The following is an 18,242-nucleotide window of genomic DNA, read 5'->3' as shown; positions in this document are numbered from 1 at the left end:
TTTTATTCATTTTGCAGTAATGGTTTGGGCTAGTTCTGACCTTCCTTCAATTTTCTCTGGAAAAAGTGAACTCTAAAGTTATGATTGTCAGTGAGCATTTATCACATATTTAAACCATTTGTCTCCTTAAAGGATAATATGCAAACCCAAACAGTCCTTAGATATTAATACAAAATTAATATATTTACAGAACATATACTAATATTCGCATTAAAAACGTGCAGATCACAATATAGAAAACATATAAAGTATTTTACATTGATGTTTTGCTATTTCACGGTAGATTTACCATAATATAGGCGCAAAATTGTTGTATGACAATTTTCCCAATGTCCGCTATATATAATCCTAGAACTCTGCTTATATCACACCGTAAACAGACAATGTATACCAAAATTCAGACGGCATTACCCGCGATAGGTGCACATTTGCCCGGGCGGAAATTACCCACCCCGGGGAGATAGCGCCCGGCCTGATAAAGCGAATGTTACACAGGTTAAATTCGCGTGGAAAATATAAATCTGACTTGTCATAAATGAGATGGAGAATTGAGTTAAGGCGTCGCGCAGACGACTTGAGAATTACAGTGAAAGTAACAGTTGATATATTATATATAATAATTATAATATCAGCCCTGTATAATATACTGTCCCACTGCTGTCTGAGATCTTCTCAGATCTCAGATTGGTAACACAATAGCTGTATATTTATATAATTTAGAAATGACTGTTCGCGAAACATCTCGCCAGGATGACAGCCTCTACGTTGTGACTACAACCCCAGTAACACTTTAGAAGTTGTTGTTTCTACTTTCCTTACTTGCGGCACAAGGTGTTTCATACCTGGCCATAGACCTATACTTACTTTTTATCGCACTGTTAGAAAGACTTTACCGCTCTCACACCCACCACTAGGACTCCTGTAATCCAGGATCAGCAGTGGCACGCATTATGACACCGAGAGGTGAAGCTCGGCGAGTCTCAGGGAAAACTAATATATCATTATCCCGCAACGAAATTAATCAAATTAGGGAGGAGTTGGAAATATTACTTGTCCACCTTGTCCACAGTAATAAGGGTGACAAAATCATGATCTAAGGAGGCGTTTTGACCTCAAGGATAGGAACGTTTACACCTAGATAAGCATATTAGCTTATCGCACTGTTAACAAGACATGCACAAGATGTTTCAGACCTGGTTCCGCATTTCACGTTTTAAGGAGACATACGTAAGCCGCGCGTTACCTTCATACGCTAGCGCGTATTAGCATATAAACGCTCCGATCAAAACTCGTAAAAAATACATTGTAAAACGTTTGCCTACGCGCATCTAACGCTTCTCACCTACCCAGGCGGACTCTCACATATGAGATACCACCAGTGATAACAATATTACTATTGTAATAAATTTTCAAATTCTTTTGTGTTAATTCTTGAGGCAATAATACCTCATCCCCTCTGCCACGGCCAAGAAACCTACTTTGAAGATACGCTATGAATATTAAAGCCAAAGGAGACTAATACGGAGTTTAGGAATTCATTTATTCATCGCATATTGTATTCACATATTCAGCCGATCTGAGAGCACAATTCTTTCGTGTCCGCTTGGTGTTGCCTGTTAAAATTCCGGAATAATTTGCTTCTAAACATTTATACCGTGAATATAAAGCAATATTTGAATCTATATATCTCAACGAAACTGTTTAAAATTGAAAATCAATAAGTTATAATATAAAATATAAGTCATAAACATTTTGAAATGACAAACACTAGGAAATAAAAGTCTTACTATTTCGTGAAAATGTAGCAAAGTTAAATAAAATTTGGGTAATTGTTTTTCGATTTAGGTTCAAGATATTCGACTGTTCCTGTATTTCACCATCGAACATTAAATATCTTAACAAAGTTACGAATTAATAATATTGTAAGATTAAAATCAGTAGTTATTATTTATACGGGCGAGTTAGTGACCATTATGTCTGATGGTAGGTTGAGTAAGGTTCAAAGAGAGTGATGATTATCCCTCGCCAATACAATTATGCCGGCTTGCTTGATCCGGATACACAGACTGATCCCGGAACGCGATACACTTACCTACTCCACTATTGCGGGTCATTACAGTGATTACATCGTTGGCGTAGTTGCACACGGCACGAGCTTGATTACCGCGCTAAGGTCCTGAGTTCGAATCCAGAGTCGGGCCAAAATAATTTCGACTGGGTTTTTCCATATTAAAATTATAGTCGCAACTCAGAGTCAGCGATAGCGTAGTTGGGTGGATCAAATCCCTAAGGCACAGACCTCAGACTTTCCAAAAAAAATATGTGTGTATTCTTTGTGAATTATCGCTTGCTCTAACGGTGAAGGAAAACATCTTGAGGAAACCTGCATACCTGAGAAGGCCTGTTTGAACACAACAGACTACACACTGCTACGTGATGGCAGAAAAGACATGTTTCTCCGCAGTGCTTTCACCGTTAAATCAAACGATAACTAAATATACATTTTTAAAGCATGAATTTATATAGATCCCCCAAAAAATCCGTTCTAATTACATCTCCCACGCGACACTGACCGTACCTAACCAGATGCAATATTTTAAAAGATTTTGCGAATATATTGTCATCTATTTCGAACGCTATACATTTTCTTAAAAACACTGTCATCAATTATGTCAACGTTTCTAAAGGTGTAGTCACACTGAGTCCTAGCCAAAATAACACAGTGAAGTAAAATTCTACTCTTACTCATACGGGCGTTGCCAAGATGGGGTAGCAACCCCTCTCCCCCGCGTAGGGGCTCTAAAACTTGAAGGAGTTCAACAATTCCATTCGTAATATTCTGTACGCTCAATTAGGCTCTGGTCGCCAAGCGCATGCAAGGAGGGGCAGCTACCCCCCCCCCCTCCCCTAGGGGCCCTAAAACTAGAGGGAATTCAACAATTCCATTCGTAATATTCTGTACGCTCAATGACACTCTGATCTATGTTATTGTCAAAGCGCGAGAAGGAGCGAGAGGGGCATATGTGCCCTTGACTTTACCTATAATTCATTATTTTCTCAATCTGCATATCAACTTGAAGGCCATGGACTGACGACGCTCTTGCTTACTGATAATGTTAATGTAATAGTTTGAAGATGTTCTGCTGAAGGTAGGATATATGTTATAGGATATGATATGGATAGCGACCGCCCTACACAAGGTGTTAAAACCCGCCATAGTGGCCCACGTAAGTGTGTCGCGTTATGGTATCAGCCTGTGTATCTGGTTCTAACAAGCCGGCATAATTGTGTCGACTGCCGAGGTGTAATCGTCTCTGTTTAGTCGACATTCCACTTACCATCAGGTACAGTGGGGTCACTCTTCGGTGCATATATTAAAAAATCCCGGAAGATTATACCATCGGGGAAGGTGTTACAGATGGGCGAAGCTACAAGTATGACCTAGTGTTAAACTTGTTTGCTATGAACTAAATCCGATATTGTCCACTTAGAGAATGATTTTTTTAAGGATTAATTCTAAATAAAGTAATCTTTGTGCAAAATCTCACGCTTCGATTGCTAACTCTTTATGGCTGCCCCCAGTGTGACCGCAGCCTTACAAACAATATATTTAAGAAGCTCTTGTAAATTCAATAATAGCACATTAGAATCACAAATTAAATCCTAAGATATAAGACAATGCGTTGACGTTCAAACTGCATCTAATTGGACAGCCGAATGCGCGGGCGCAGTCATAATGATTTGCTTCGTAAACACGCCAATTAGTGCGTATTTATAATCCATTATGTTTTAGTTCGTTAAATTATCGGTAGATGTCGCGCAAGGATTGTTAAAATGGATCTTGGAATGAATAACACACACATCACGAATTTATCCCCGAAGAGGTAATAGTGGCAGAGGCGCAACCAAGGCACCCAATTTTCGCCAAGTGTGTTCCGTCCCATGATGTGATAGTGGGCGAGCCTATCGCCACATCGGGTACAAATTCTAGACTCCGTGCTGATACTGAGTAGAAAAACCCAAATATCCCTTCGCCCGACCCGGGATTCGAACCTAGGTCCTCAGAGTGTTGCCATACCGCGCATGCAGTACAACTACGCCACCGAGGCAGTCGAGGAATGAATAACTTTAGCCGATTTTTTCGTCGAGTTTGTTAACCGTTAAATAATTATAAACTGATTTCTGTTTACGCGAATGTTAGACATTGAAATAAAACTATTATGCGGACTTTATTGCGGTTTTTTATATTATTTTAACCCGACGTTTTGAAGACTTTACAGCCTTCATAGTCACAGAGGGAACTGAGGTCGTCCAAAAAGTCAAAGTTACAATATCTACCTACATTGTACAATAATACAAAATTTTAAATTGTTTTAGGAGTTGACAGTCTCCTCTACGCAGAGTGAGCTCACAGTGTCTTGAAATCTGACAGCCGGTTCTTTGGATTTTACTATTTATAGGCGGTCGTATTGCTTACCATGACGCGAACAAGCTCGTCTCGTCATTCAAAGCAACAAAAATAAAAAAATGGGCCCAACGTAATGAAACAGGTATTTTCAAGTATTTCTAACAACTGGAATAGGTTCCTAGTCTGTACTAGTAACAGTCATCAATTTGTAAATAGGCCGTATAGGCCGCGGTCTAAGGCGGCAGCCTCTTAGGGGCAGATTTCAGAGGACGCTCACTCGATTTAATTAATCATTCGTTTATTTAACTTTAGTGCCTTCCATAATACAAACAAACGGAAAATTATTAAGTATTTTAGAAATCTACATACATAACCCTACCTACATGGGGCGGCAGAAATAAAGTGGCCTACACTCATAAAAAATATAAATCCGGCACTAACTAGTACAAATAATCTGTTGTAATGTCCTTTAATATCTTTTAGTCTAATTAAATTTCATATCTGTATATATCAATCCAGACTCCTTAGACTTTAAGTTTTAAAAGCAATTCCATTACGAAAATACATTTTAAAATTGTCCCCGAACAATATTTACAAGCTAAATTTTAAAGAAACGCTCAGGTTGTGGCCCATTTTGCGTACACTCGCGGCCAAAACAAATGTGCACTTCGTTTTTAATTCAATTTAGTGTAGACTTTTGTTGTGTTGAGCTATGAATATCATTTTGAATTGATAACTATGTTCACGACAGTACTTAATACGAAAACGAAATAGTTTGTTACAAGCTGTCACCCTAGGATTGTTAACATCAAAAACCATAAAAAATATGCTTGATTATTCATTTGAATGGAAAACAAAATCTCACGAATACACAGAACGTAATTTTATAGAAGAATAATTCGCTACCGAACTTTTAATAAGCAAGAGATGGACAATCAAACGAAATGTAAGCAATTTCTGATTCTATTAAGTTTCTGATTGACCACGCCCATTTGTAAAAATATAAGGCCCAGAACATAAAATATTTTCATTACCGAGTTATTTGTAAGCTCAAGCAACAATAATTGTTATATTGTTCTTTGTGCCATATTTCATCAAAATCAGCGATATTTATATTATATATTTGTTTATTACTTCTAAATTGAATATATCTATCGGATAGTTCCGATTAGTCGTGAAGGGTCCATATAACTCAAATCCTGCCGGTCTCTTTTGTAATTTATATAAAATCTATCGATCATTGTAATGATTTGCAGACCGCAATGATGCATCATAGTATCCATATATTGTGTGGGGTTCCTTTTCGAAAAATTTCACCCTTAAATTCGATATAGGCTTACTTATAAAAGTGTTCTAAAAATTGCGTCATATCTACTTAAAGTACTGTTAGCAATAGATTAAATTAGTAGATTAAAATATAAAAACAACTATCTGTGGATACAGAAATATTTTCACAAATAATTTACCAACCAAACGATCGGTACGACTGTCCACGGCTAACTGCTCCGGTTTGTCAAATACTCAAGGTTTTTATAGCAAAAGAGTGTCACAAATACTTTCACAAGAAATTTTTATTCTAACAGTACATTATTAGTATTTACAATAACTTTTACTTTAAGTCAATATACCATTTCCTATAAATATTTGCATTGAAAATAACCGCAAATTGCGAACTTATTCAGCGAAGTTTTTTAACATTGTCATCCACGTTTAATTTTATTGCCCGCCTTAATGGATGCTTTCCTCGGCTCTTTTAAAACCACTATTAAAAGTTAAGACAGTTTAACGGCAGTCATCAAGAAAACCGCTCACTTAGGGAACATAATGTGTGTATGCAAGATGTAGAGACGATTCGTACTTTTGTGACTAATGTGAAAAGTTTTGGATGTATGTCCTATATTTAAGCTGCAATTTGCTGATAGGATATATTTTATATCCGTCCAGATAACGACTACTGTACACAAGGTGTTAAAATTCATCATAGTGGCTCAGGTAAGTATCGCGTTCCGAGATCAGCCTTTGTATCTAGTTCCAACAGGCCGGCATAATTATGTCGACTGTAGAGGGGTAATCATCTTTCGTCAGTCGACATTCTATTGGACTCGTCTCCACTTACCATCAAGGGCTGTGGAGTCTCCTTATTATACTGGATGAAGACCGAAAACCAAGCTAGTTTAACTTAGCTTGCAGAGATATTTTTTCATACTTCTTATTACAGGCAACGGTAGAATAAACAAATTTCTAAAAATAAAAATTATTAAGTATTTACCAGAGGTAACCAAACTAGACTATGCCTTGGGATTCCCGAAGAAATTGAATATGATATAAAAATTGCTTGGAGAACTTTAAGCGAAAGTGATATTTGGGTTTTTCTGCTTAGTATCAGCCCGGAATCTGGAACTTGTGCCCGATATGGCGATAGATTCGCTCCCTATCACATCATGGGGTGGAACAAACTGGGCGAATAGTGGGTGCCTCTGGTTACGCTTCTGCATATCCCTTCGGGGATAAATGTGTGATGTGTGATATGTGTGTGTGTGTATTACAAAAAAAAAAATATCCTCCTTATTTCAGCCTACAAATTTCACACAATAAATTATGAAAAAGCTCTTACTTTAAACATAAAATGAGTATAACACTCAAAAGGGCGCTGAGCTTTTACGAGCTTTCAATGTTGACTGTAACTTTCGGGTTTTATTTGGTAATTAATACTTTTATTCGCATTTAGCGTACTTTACGCTTTTATTAAGGTTTATTTAGAAAATATCGTATTTAAATAAATATACTGAATTAGGTAATCATTTCATTTGTGTTTATTCGGTTAGGTAACGAAAGTATTTTTACGAAATAGGTTATTTTTCATAACAAACATTTTTATAACAGCCGCCTAATATAACCTACTTATAAGAATGAAGATACCATGTCTAATATAATGTACCGAAAGTTCCAAAAGGATTATAAATACGTCGCCCATCATTATTAATAATAACTTTTTAACAAAAAATTATACCGCCTTCAAAAACCACTAAAAACCTAAAAATAATTTAATATTACCTAAACATTGTTTTTGGTCATTCATGTATTTATCTAGCCTAGCAATTTTAATGACAAATGTTTTAATGAAACTTGACTGCCTTGGTGGCGTAGTTGTACTGCATGCGCGGTGCGACAGCGCTCTGAGGTCCTGGGTTCGAATCCCGGGTCGGGCAAAGTGATATTTGGGTTTTTCTCCTCAGTATCAGCCCGGAGTCTGGAATTTGTGCTCGATATGGCGAAAGGCTCGCCCCCAATCATGGGACAGAACACACTTGGCGAAAAGTGCGTGCCCTGGTTGCGCCTCTGCATACCCCTTCGGGGATAAATGCGTGATGTTGTGTGTGCGTGTGTGTTTTATTGAAGTCGGTGAATAAAAATTCAAAACTGGTGAATATTTTGAAAAGTCGGTATCACTTCACAATGACTTGCCCATCTCACAAAAATACAATACACACCATTTTCATGGCCGACAGTATACAAGCCAGGTCCCATTAATGACGCCGGTGTTGCGATAAAAATGTTTTGAAAGCACATCAGTGGCTTCCACTGTACAATGTATGCAAACACATTAAATATTAGGGGTGTCGCGGAGACAGTTGTATTAGAGCTGTTATTATTCATCTTCGCATTTTGCATTGTCATGTAGTGATTTTGAATATATTATGATTATTTATTTATTAAACTTTATTGTACACCAGGGATAAAAATAATAAAACAAGAAAAGAGAAAAAAATACAAATGGCGGTCTTATCGCAAAAGGCAATCTCTTACAGACAACCATGGGATGGATATAAGATAAAATGGAATAATAATTTAATTTATGATATACCATTACAAAGGCTGAAGGTAGGATATATTTTATATCCGCCCGGATAGCGACTACCGTACACAAGGTGTTAAAACGATAGTCCACGTAAGAAATCCTTAGTCCATTTACTTATTTACATTATAATGTTTCCTTTCCTTTAATTTCCATTAGAGCATTTTTATTCGGTAAGTTACATGTCTTGTTTTAGTTGCTTTTTAGTAAAACTTAATGGACGGTCGTATCGCTTACCACCAGGCGAACGGCAAGCTCACCATTCAAAGAAATAAAAAAGAAAAAAAACTTAACTAAAAAAATTATATAGATCCCACTCTTCATGAAATAATGATCTATTTCAAAATTGTTAATTTGTGGCATCGTCGGAAAACTAATTTCTGTTTGTGACCTTTTAGTTTTTTTTTTCATGCTTTAGGTTTCATTTTTTACATATTTCCAGGTAGTAGTTTAAGTTCCATTTTATAGTAACTTTAGATAAAAAAAAGATAGCAAACAAAAATTAGTTTTCCGGCGACTGCCATTAATTTTGAAATAGGTCATTATTTTTTAAGAGTGCGAAATATTGTTCAATGTTAATGACACATTTCAATTTATAAAGAAGCAGGAACACTTTTTATTGCGGTATTTTAGTTACTATCATTGTCGATGGCTCAAGCTAAAAAAAATGGTGAGAAATGATCCTAGCATTATTTACTGTTATAAATAAAGGCCTGTGGGAACTAACTACAGTTACTGACCGCTCGACGCCATAAACAAAGAGAATTGCAAATAAATACTCAAGCCTGACCTGAAGATACCAATTAACTTGAAGTGTTATTTATAACGCCTTCGTCTTAGCACTAAAGGAGTACATCTATACTAATGTTATATGAAGGCTGCCTCATTGGAGTAGATTTAATGCGTTGTACTAAAGTCTCGGCTTTGATTTTCGCTTCGGGTAAAACATTGAAATAAAGTCGAAAAAGAATCTTTTTAATATGTCGGAAAACGATTTCTATGCGAGCAAAGCCGCGAGAATAGGTAGTGTAAATATCTTCCGCTTCGGAAAAAACTGAAATAAAGTAAAAATAACATCCTTTTCAATATGTAACAAACCGACATTCTATGCAAGTAAAGCCGTGAGAAATAGCTAGCGTAAAAAGGAGCTGATTTTAACCCCAATACGATGATGTAGGAACTTTTCTGAGCAGCTATCTCAGTGCAAGAAGATACCTTGGGGCCGTTCCGTATGCGCCGAACGCCACCGTGGGTTTTGGTATGCCGATGTGGGTTATACAGAGGTTAGGGACTCGGTCCAATGCTCGCTCAGATGCTATACTCCCGAGTGTCGACATTGGGTAAGACCGGTGAAACCAACATAAACATAACCTTTCCACTCGAGATGTGATGGCAGCGATAAGGTATTTTTTCCCGCCAAAAAAATAACAATGGAAACAGTCTAGAAGCCAATTACGTAGAAGTAATAAAGAAGCATTTGTCACGCTGTTTGTTTCGCGTCTTACTAAAGACAGATGCAAAAGTTAGTAACGAAGACAAATTTGTAAGTAGCAAACTACCCACTTTGAATAGATTACGTAATCACAGCGTTTAGGTTTCAACTAACGTTACTAAAATGGAGACCATTCTAAATATGTGGAGTCGAAAATTTACATTGAAAAAGTCTCTTGTCTTTGCAGCCCAGGTCACGGGGCGGACTGAGGTGTTGGTCATGCGAAAAGTCAAATACAATATCTACCTACATTTCAAAATTATATACAAGTGACTCCAACCACTAAACTAGCTACAAATCCTTGCCAACGAACACCGATTCCTTCCTAAGATGATTTGCGAGGCTATTGAAATTAAAAGACATCAAAATTTTAATAGAGCTGATGGTTGGAAGCTTGCACTAGCCTGGGATCCTGTTCTACATTTAATCAAGTTAAAACCCAAAAAACCGGTTGCCAGACTGCAAGGCACTGACCTCGTTTTGCGTAGAACAACAGCTATTTTTTTATAATTTTATTTAATTGGACTCTAATCCACTAATTGTAAAATGTAGGTAGATATTGTAACTTCGAGTTTTCGGGCAACCTCGGAGTGAGCTAGCAATTTATGTAACTCTGAAGTAATAAAAAAGTTTTCAACCAACAAAACATCGCAAATATGGGACCCATGGTCAGCAAAAGTAAAAAGAATTCGCAAGCGTTGACCCGTAAGTGGCGAGGTGATAAAACAAGCTGCCTATAAATCTAACGGGCGGTTATTTCAGAGTCTGCTGGTCGAGGGCGCAGCGTGATGTATATATCTAGATAGATTTTGATGAGTTGCAACGTGTATACTCTCTATCTATACATATTTTCTTAAAATAATTAATTATAACCTGCATATACCTTATGCTGCTCCTTATTATTTCGTTTTCTCTTATATCCATCCCATGGTTGTCTGTAAGAGATTTCCTTGTGCGATAAGACCGCCATTTATACTTTTTGCTCCCTTCTTGTTCTATTATTTTTATGCCAGATGTACAATAAAGTGTAATAAAATAAAAATAAATTATAAAATAAAGTTCTCTTTTCTGTCTTTCTGTATGTTATCGATTTTCGCAAAATCTACTGAACGGCTTTTTATGAAATATGGTATGGAGATAGTTTAAAACCCTGGGAAGGTAATAGGCTATTTTCTATCCCGGGAAAATATATAGCGGGACCTTTATCCCTCCTTCACGCGGGCGAAGCTGCGAGCAAAATCTAGTAGACTCTATAGTATATAGGGTCGTATTGACATTGCCTATTATATAAAACCTCGTGCTCCCTCTCAGCTAGCATTGTGCCAAAAATGATCCAAGAATAGTACATATTATTGTCAAAAATCTCGGTTTTAGTTTTGTTATTTATACACTATGCATGATATGATAATGTACGTCAAAAAACAAATTCGTACTGTAAATTCAATTTTAACTTCACCGTTATCATGGTCACACTATTTCTTCTTTTCTGCTGCTTTTTTTTTACTTTGCAATCTTTAATCTTTTTTATATCTAATATAAAATGTCTGTAGTTATACAAGCGACTTAATGTAAGTAATGGTTAAATATTCTCATTGTACCTTGACTTATAAATGCAACTATGTCCGCCAACGTGATGAATAATGCATTTTATTTATTATATTTACATTTTACTAGTAGTAGGTGTCTGATATGTGAGAGTCCGCCTGGGTAGGTACCACCGCAATGTCTATTTCTGACGCCAAACAGCAGTGTGTAGTCACTGTTGTATTCCGGCTTGAAGGACATTGTAGCAATGTAACTACTGGACATAATAAAACTTAACATCTCAAGTCTCAGGATGGCGAGCGCAGTGGAATACCAAACAATAATTTATATTTTAAGGTATTGGGTGGTGTTTCCTCTGTTTATGGGCAGTCATATCGCTTACCATCAGTCGAACGGCTAGCTTGTTTCGTCATTCAAAGCGATAAAAAAAACATACACTCGAAACACGTTACCATCTTTCAGTAAAGCAAAACATCACAACTTCGAACCTATCGCTCCAACGGGTAAAACGAATAGGAAACCGAGTTTCTTTGTGTCTATCTGGGGACACTACAATGCATTAAATAAGATTGGGTCAAACGGGTGACAAATATTTGATCCAATTTCGTAGTGTAGTTGGGGACTTTGTTACAACAGTGGTGCAGTTGCTTTGTAATGAGATTGAAAATACGCAGATTTGCTTGCATAATGCGTGCAGAAAATTTATACAAATTAGATACCTACGTCCTACTAGGAACGGAGCATTCATGAAAAATATTGCAAATACGAATTTTTTTTCGTTTTGACAGCTTCTTTAGCATATGCTGTGTCAACAGTTAAAATCATGAATGAAGGAATTTTTCCTTTCAAAAAGTTCTTAAAAATCTGTACATATAAAAATTAATCCCAATTTTCTTTGGTCACGCTACCACGCGTGAACGGCTGGACCGATTTCACTATTTTTTTTGTTGTGTTTGTTATTGTCCGGAGAAGGATTTTATGAAAGAAAAAAATTAATTAATATGCGCGGAAAAATAGAAAATTAAAGAAAACTTACCGAAAATATTAATTTCATGTAACTGTCAATTGTATAAAATAACTGTCGATTGACAGAAGGCGCGCTGCAAATTCATAGTTAAGACGAGTCAACGTCTGTTGGGTCAGCTAGTATATTATAAAACAAAGTCCCCCGTCGCAACTATCTTGCCATCTAATCGCGATTTTAAAAACTATCCAACAGTTTTCTGTGGAATTTTGTATAGTGATAGTTTGAGATCCTGGGAAGAATATAGGCTACTTTCTATCCCGGGAAAATATATAGCAGGACTGCTAACCCAGAGAACTATCCCTAAATCTTTTCACGCGGGTGGAGCCACGAGCAAAAGCTGGTATATCCATTTTATATTATATTTAGAAAGTCCTCAAAAGCTGTCTGTCTATATATGATCGATTTTCTCGTCTACTGAACAGGATTTTGTACTGTTTTTACTAAACGATAGTGCAATCCTTGAGGAAGGTTTAGATCAATAGTACATTACGGTTTTACGTAAATTGATTGAAATATAACGATTACTGCTGCAGAGGTTGCGTGGTTATAAAAAATCTCTTGGATCGGGATTTACGCGGGAAAAATTTTGTGACATACTTATTTCCAAGCGAGCGAAGCCGCAGTATAAAAAATATGCCAAGTGCAATGCAAGCTTGATTAGTTGTTAACTGTCAGTTGCGTAAGTTGTTAAGGAAGTATCGGTTTAGGCAATAACAAGAAAAAGTAACGCTTCCCTAAGGACTAACTTATGTAAAAAGGATAATAGTGAAAATAAAAATGTTTTATCCCCGTATTGTGCACAAATAAGCCGGAATATATTACAGGAGGTTCAAGGAGGAAATCCCTCTTGTTTCCATTGTCATTATTTATTTTATATACAATTTTCTTCTAAGGCTTTCAAAATGGCTTCGTATGCGAGGTGTTGCTCACTGCTCTGTTGATTGAAATCATTTTCCTTGTATTTTAACGGGAAATACGACTTTTGTTCAAGTATACTTTTCAGCATAAAATTAATAATATAAAGTAATTAGATACAATTATATGACATAAGGTACGAATGGTATGACTTTCAAAGGGGTTTATAGCTAAATAATTAGTTAATAAATTACCTAGTTCTGAGGAAAGAAACATATTAATTCCCATTGAACAAAAGACCACCTCATTTTTGAAGTCGGTTAAAATAATTCGTCGTTTTCATTATGGCGGAATAGTACAGCGATTTTATATAGCTTAGGAGAGTGCGTCGCCAGCCGATGGCCCAGAGAGAGGGGAGGAGTGGCAAATTGATATGGAGAATGAGAAAAGTATGAATTGTAGGTAAAGTCGAGAGCACATGTGCTTCCACCACTCGCCCGATTTAACAATAACATAGAGCAGAGCGTCATTGAGCGTACGGAATATTAGGAATGGAATTGGTGAATTCATTCAAGTTTCGACGTACGGGAATGATCGATCAAACAAGTCAGACTTAGGACTTTGGTTGCTTTATATTTGGCAAGTTTTTTAGAATCTCTAGGGGGGGTCAGCTGCCCCTCTTTGCCCTTGAGCTTAGGAACTAAATATACTGACGATAGTATATAACAATAACAATTTCTATACTATTATACACACAATCACGCCTTTAATGCCCCACTCACGAGTAACATCGCTTTCAATTAGTGAAAAAAAAAACGGCTCAGTACATTCTGAGATTAGCGCGTTCCAAAAAAACTTCAGCTTTATATATTAATACTAGATGACCCGGTGAACTTCGTATCACCTACATACATTTATTATTGTTATTTATTGTGAAACACAATTTTGCCATACAATACGTATGTTATCATTATCTGTCTCTCGCTAGTCGAGACTACGGTTTGCACGTAAAGTAGCTCGTCGTACATTTGATTAACTTCGACTATCTAAGTCATCTTCTCCGTGGCATTTTGCGACAATAACGATAAATAAAGTTCTCACGCACTGACAAATTGATGATAGATTTTAATAATAGTCTTGAAATTTATTTATTTATTTTCTATTTTTAAGAACCCACTGACACTTTTACACTATTTATTTCTGAAATGTTTTGTATTTGAACAAAATAAACCAAAGAAATCGGACCTCATAATACAACTATGAAACAGACTTATTTCTGAATACATCTATATATATGTTACAGTTCTTTATTTCTAAAAAGAGAAAAGACATGAAGTGTTTGACAGGTAGGAACATTTTGTATTGAAAACTTATATTGTCGTTTTTAGTATTTTCCGTTATTTATTATTTATGTTCGTCACCGTTTAATCCATCCCTGGACTTCCACAAATAATTCAAAACCAAAATTAGCCAAATCGGTTTAGCCGTTCTCGAGTTTTAGCGAGACTAACGAACAGCAATTGATTTTTATATATATAGATGAATTTCGAACCGAAACAATAGATTCACATTTTGTCTAGTAGAAAACATTACCAGAAGCTAAAACTAAATCGGTAGAAAAAATTACATCAAAAATTTTAAGGAACACTGTTATCCCAAACTTTGGAGTTTAATTAAACGCGGAGACTTAGGATCAATATTGTCTTAATAATTGATTGATTCCTCGTGTTTGAATCAAAACTTTTTGATTATATCTTTCCCTTATGTTTCCTGTTTATTTTCATGACATGAAACGGCCCAGTGGAAGATCAGCGGTGGTTTATCAGCATATCTGAGTTGGGGTTATCATAAGATACAACGAAATGAATATACGCCGCGATAGCTAAGTTGGTTGTTAAACGGACTGCCGAGACGAATGTTCGCAGGTTCAAAACCCAAGGGCACAACTCTGACTTTTCTAAAGTTATGTGTGTATTCTTTGTGAATTATCGCTTGTTTTAACGGTGAAGGAAAACATCCTGAGGAAACCTGCATACCTGAGAAATTCTCTATAGGAATTTTCGAGGGTGTGTGAAGACCTAATCCCTCTCAGTAGTAGAGGAGGCCCGTGCCCAACAGTGGGACAGTATATAATACAGGGTGATATTATTATATTATATTATAAATTGTGGCCTGTGTGTTACTTTGAGGTAAAACCAATATAACTGTAAAGTTTCATCCAAATCCGGTCAGTAGTTTTTTCGTGAAAGAGGAATAAATACATACATCCTCACAAACTGTCGTATTTATAATATTAGTACAAAGTTACATCAGATTAGATTACAAAACCTGAGAATCGAACCCGGTACTTCCCATTTCATCGTACACTACGCAATGAGATATTACCAACGAATTATGTTACGCGTGTATTTCATTTTGTTTTACCAACACAATAATACAAAGTATAAAAACCTCATATATTCGCATTCATATATTTTATTAAATGAATAACCGTTTATACAAACTTTATTTGCTTACGAATGAATGTTTATTAATATGTAGCGAAATTTGCTTTCTGACTACCTCGGCGTAGTTGTACTGCAAGCTACGGCAGTGCTGAGGTCCTGGGTTCGCATCCCAGGTCGGTCAATGTGATATTTGGGTTTTTCTGCTCAGTATCAACCTGGAGTCTCTTTGTTCCCGATATGGCGATAGGTTCGCCCCCTATCACATCATAAGACGGAACACACTTCGCGAAAAGTGGGTGCCCTGGTTACGCCTCTGCATACCCCTTTGCTGATAAATGCATGATGCATGCAGGCAACATTATTAGTTGTTTATTGATACTTTTAAATTCATAGTAACTGGAAAAAAATCAATTGCTAATCAACTCCCACTAATTCCTTGAGTACACCGTTGCGTAATTAAAAGCGGGCAAAGCCGAAAGCTAACACTTCTTTTTACGTTCGAAGTAATCCATTACTTCACGCGAGATGAATTTCACGAAAAGCTGAATAGACTTTTCACATACGTTAAAATGCGAGAAATATGTGCTATAGGAATATTTTACCGTATGTAACAACATTGATGAATGCTATTATATCTATACTAAAGTATCGAAAGGTCAATATAACCCGATTCCTGCCGGTTTCCCTTTCGTAATTTATGTAATATCTAATTATAATTAGGACAACCTGCATAACGAATTTATTCATATTATTATTACCAAGCTTCCGCCCGCAGCTTCGCCCGCGTGGATTTCGGACTTCAAAAATGCAGGAGGTGCTCAATTTGTCGGGATGTTTTTTTTAATATATGTTGGTATGCAGGTGGTCCGATTGTCCGGTCAGGGTCTGATGATGGGATCCTGGTGAAATCGAAGGAAGCATATAGCATGATTCAGTATTCACGCGTGATGGCTTATTATTAGCGTATTTCATGAATAACTTTGGTGTTTCTATACCGATTTCTATGATTCTTTTTTATGGAATATTTAATAATGTTAACTTTTTTAATTAGGGATGACTGAGAGTGTTATAAACGTAAGAATAGACAAATATAATGAGAAAGCTTCGAACTGCTAAGCTATCGGGAGTTACACGTGTTATTGTGGGTCAACCATAAAAGATAGACATATGCTGTCGTGGGATATTTTTTATATAATTTTAAAGAGAACATTTCCGTCATACATGATTTCTGTGTAGCTTTAACCATTAAGGTTGCACACGCGACGGAAGCTTAAAAAATGGAGTAACTTCTCCCGTTTTCCCAACATTTCCCTTCACTGCTCTGCTCCTATTAATTGTAGCGTGATGAAAAGTATACTATAACTAGCTCAGGAGTATGAAAAATAACTGTACCAAGTTTCGTTAAAAGTAGTAGTTTTTGTTTCTATAACGGTTATACAGACAGACAGACAGACAAAAAAAATTCTAATTGCATTTTTGGCATCAGTATCGATCCCTAATCACCCCCTGATAGTTATTTTGGAAATATATTTCATGTACAGAATTGACCTCTCTACAGATTTATTATAAGTATAGATTATGTTGTGTCGAGTTCTCTTGTAGAAAATTTCACACGTCGCCACTGCTATACGAATATAAATTTTTCCTTGAACGCGTCAATCTCAAAAACTACCTGCTGAGGGCTATAAGCTACTTATTATCCCGAAAAGATGTTTATCCCAGAATAATTGTCGCGAGCGGACCTGCAGGAAAAATCTAGTTTAAGTAGTCTACAAGAATAAGTTATCAGATCGCTTAATACATTGAACTTGGAAAGGGGTACAATTTTTTTTTTCACGTATTAATTTACAAACTCAGATAAGTATTAAAGTAGTTCTTATTTGTTTATATTTTAATAAATCTTTTTATAAAATACCAAAATATATTTTTAGTACATACATACATAACATCACGCATTTATCCCTGAAGGGGTATGCAGAGGCGCAACTAGGGCACCCACTTTTCGCCAAGTATGTTCCGTCCCATGATGTGATAGGGGGCGAGCCTATCGCCATATCGGGCACAAATTCCAGACTCCGGGCTGATACTGAGCAGAAAAACTCAAATATCACTTTGCCCGACCCGGGATTCGAACCCAGGACCTCAGAGCGCTATTGTACCGGACATGCAATACAACTACGCCACCGAGGCAGTCGGTGGTCATATATTTTTAGTATAACCAAATAACCCGATAGAAAATATAACCAGCCATTCCAAACATATAAAGAAGTAAATTATGTACTAAGGTTTCATCTCGCATTCAAAAGCCAAATCTTCAAAGTCCCTTATTCTTCTTCAGTCTTTGAAAGTCCACTCTTGAACATAGGCGTCTATTAGAGATTTCTAGACCAACATAGAAGCGGCCTATAGCAGCGGTAGGGCTCATCGTTCCGAAGACACAAGCCTCACGTTGTAAACAAAACAAAATACAGTCGAATTGAGAACCTCCTCCTTTTTTGGAGTCGGTTAAAAGGGTAACAACGCGACCATACCCTAAAATTAAAATAAGTACTTCATATTCTGTAAATTTTGCTGGTGGCAGGATATATTTTATATCTGCCCGGGTAGCGACC

Source organism: Manduca sexta, chromosome 4 (genome assembly GCF_014839805.1).
Source record: "Manduca sexta isolate Smith_Timp_Sample1 chromosome 4, JHU_Msex_v1.0, whole genome shotgun sequence".
NCBI lineage: Eukaryota > Metazoa > Arthropoda > Insecta > Lepidoptera > Sphingidae > Manduca > Manduca sexta.
The sequence above is the reverse complement of the archived record's forward strand: the minus strand, read 5'-3'. Positions refer to the sequence as shown.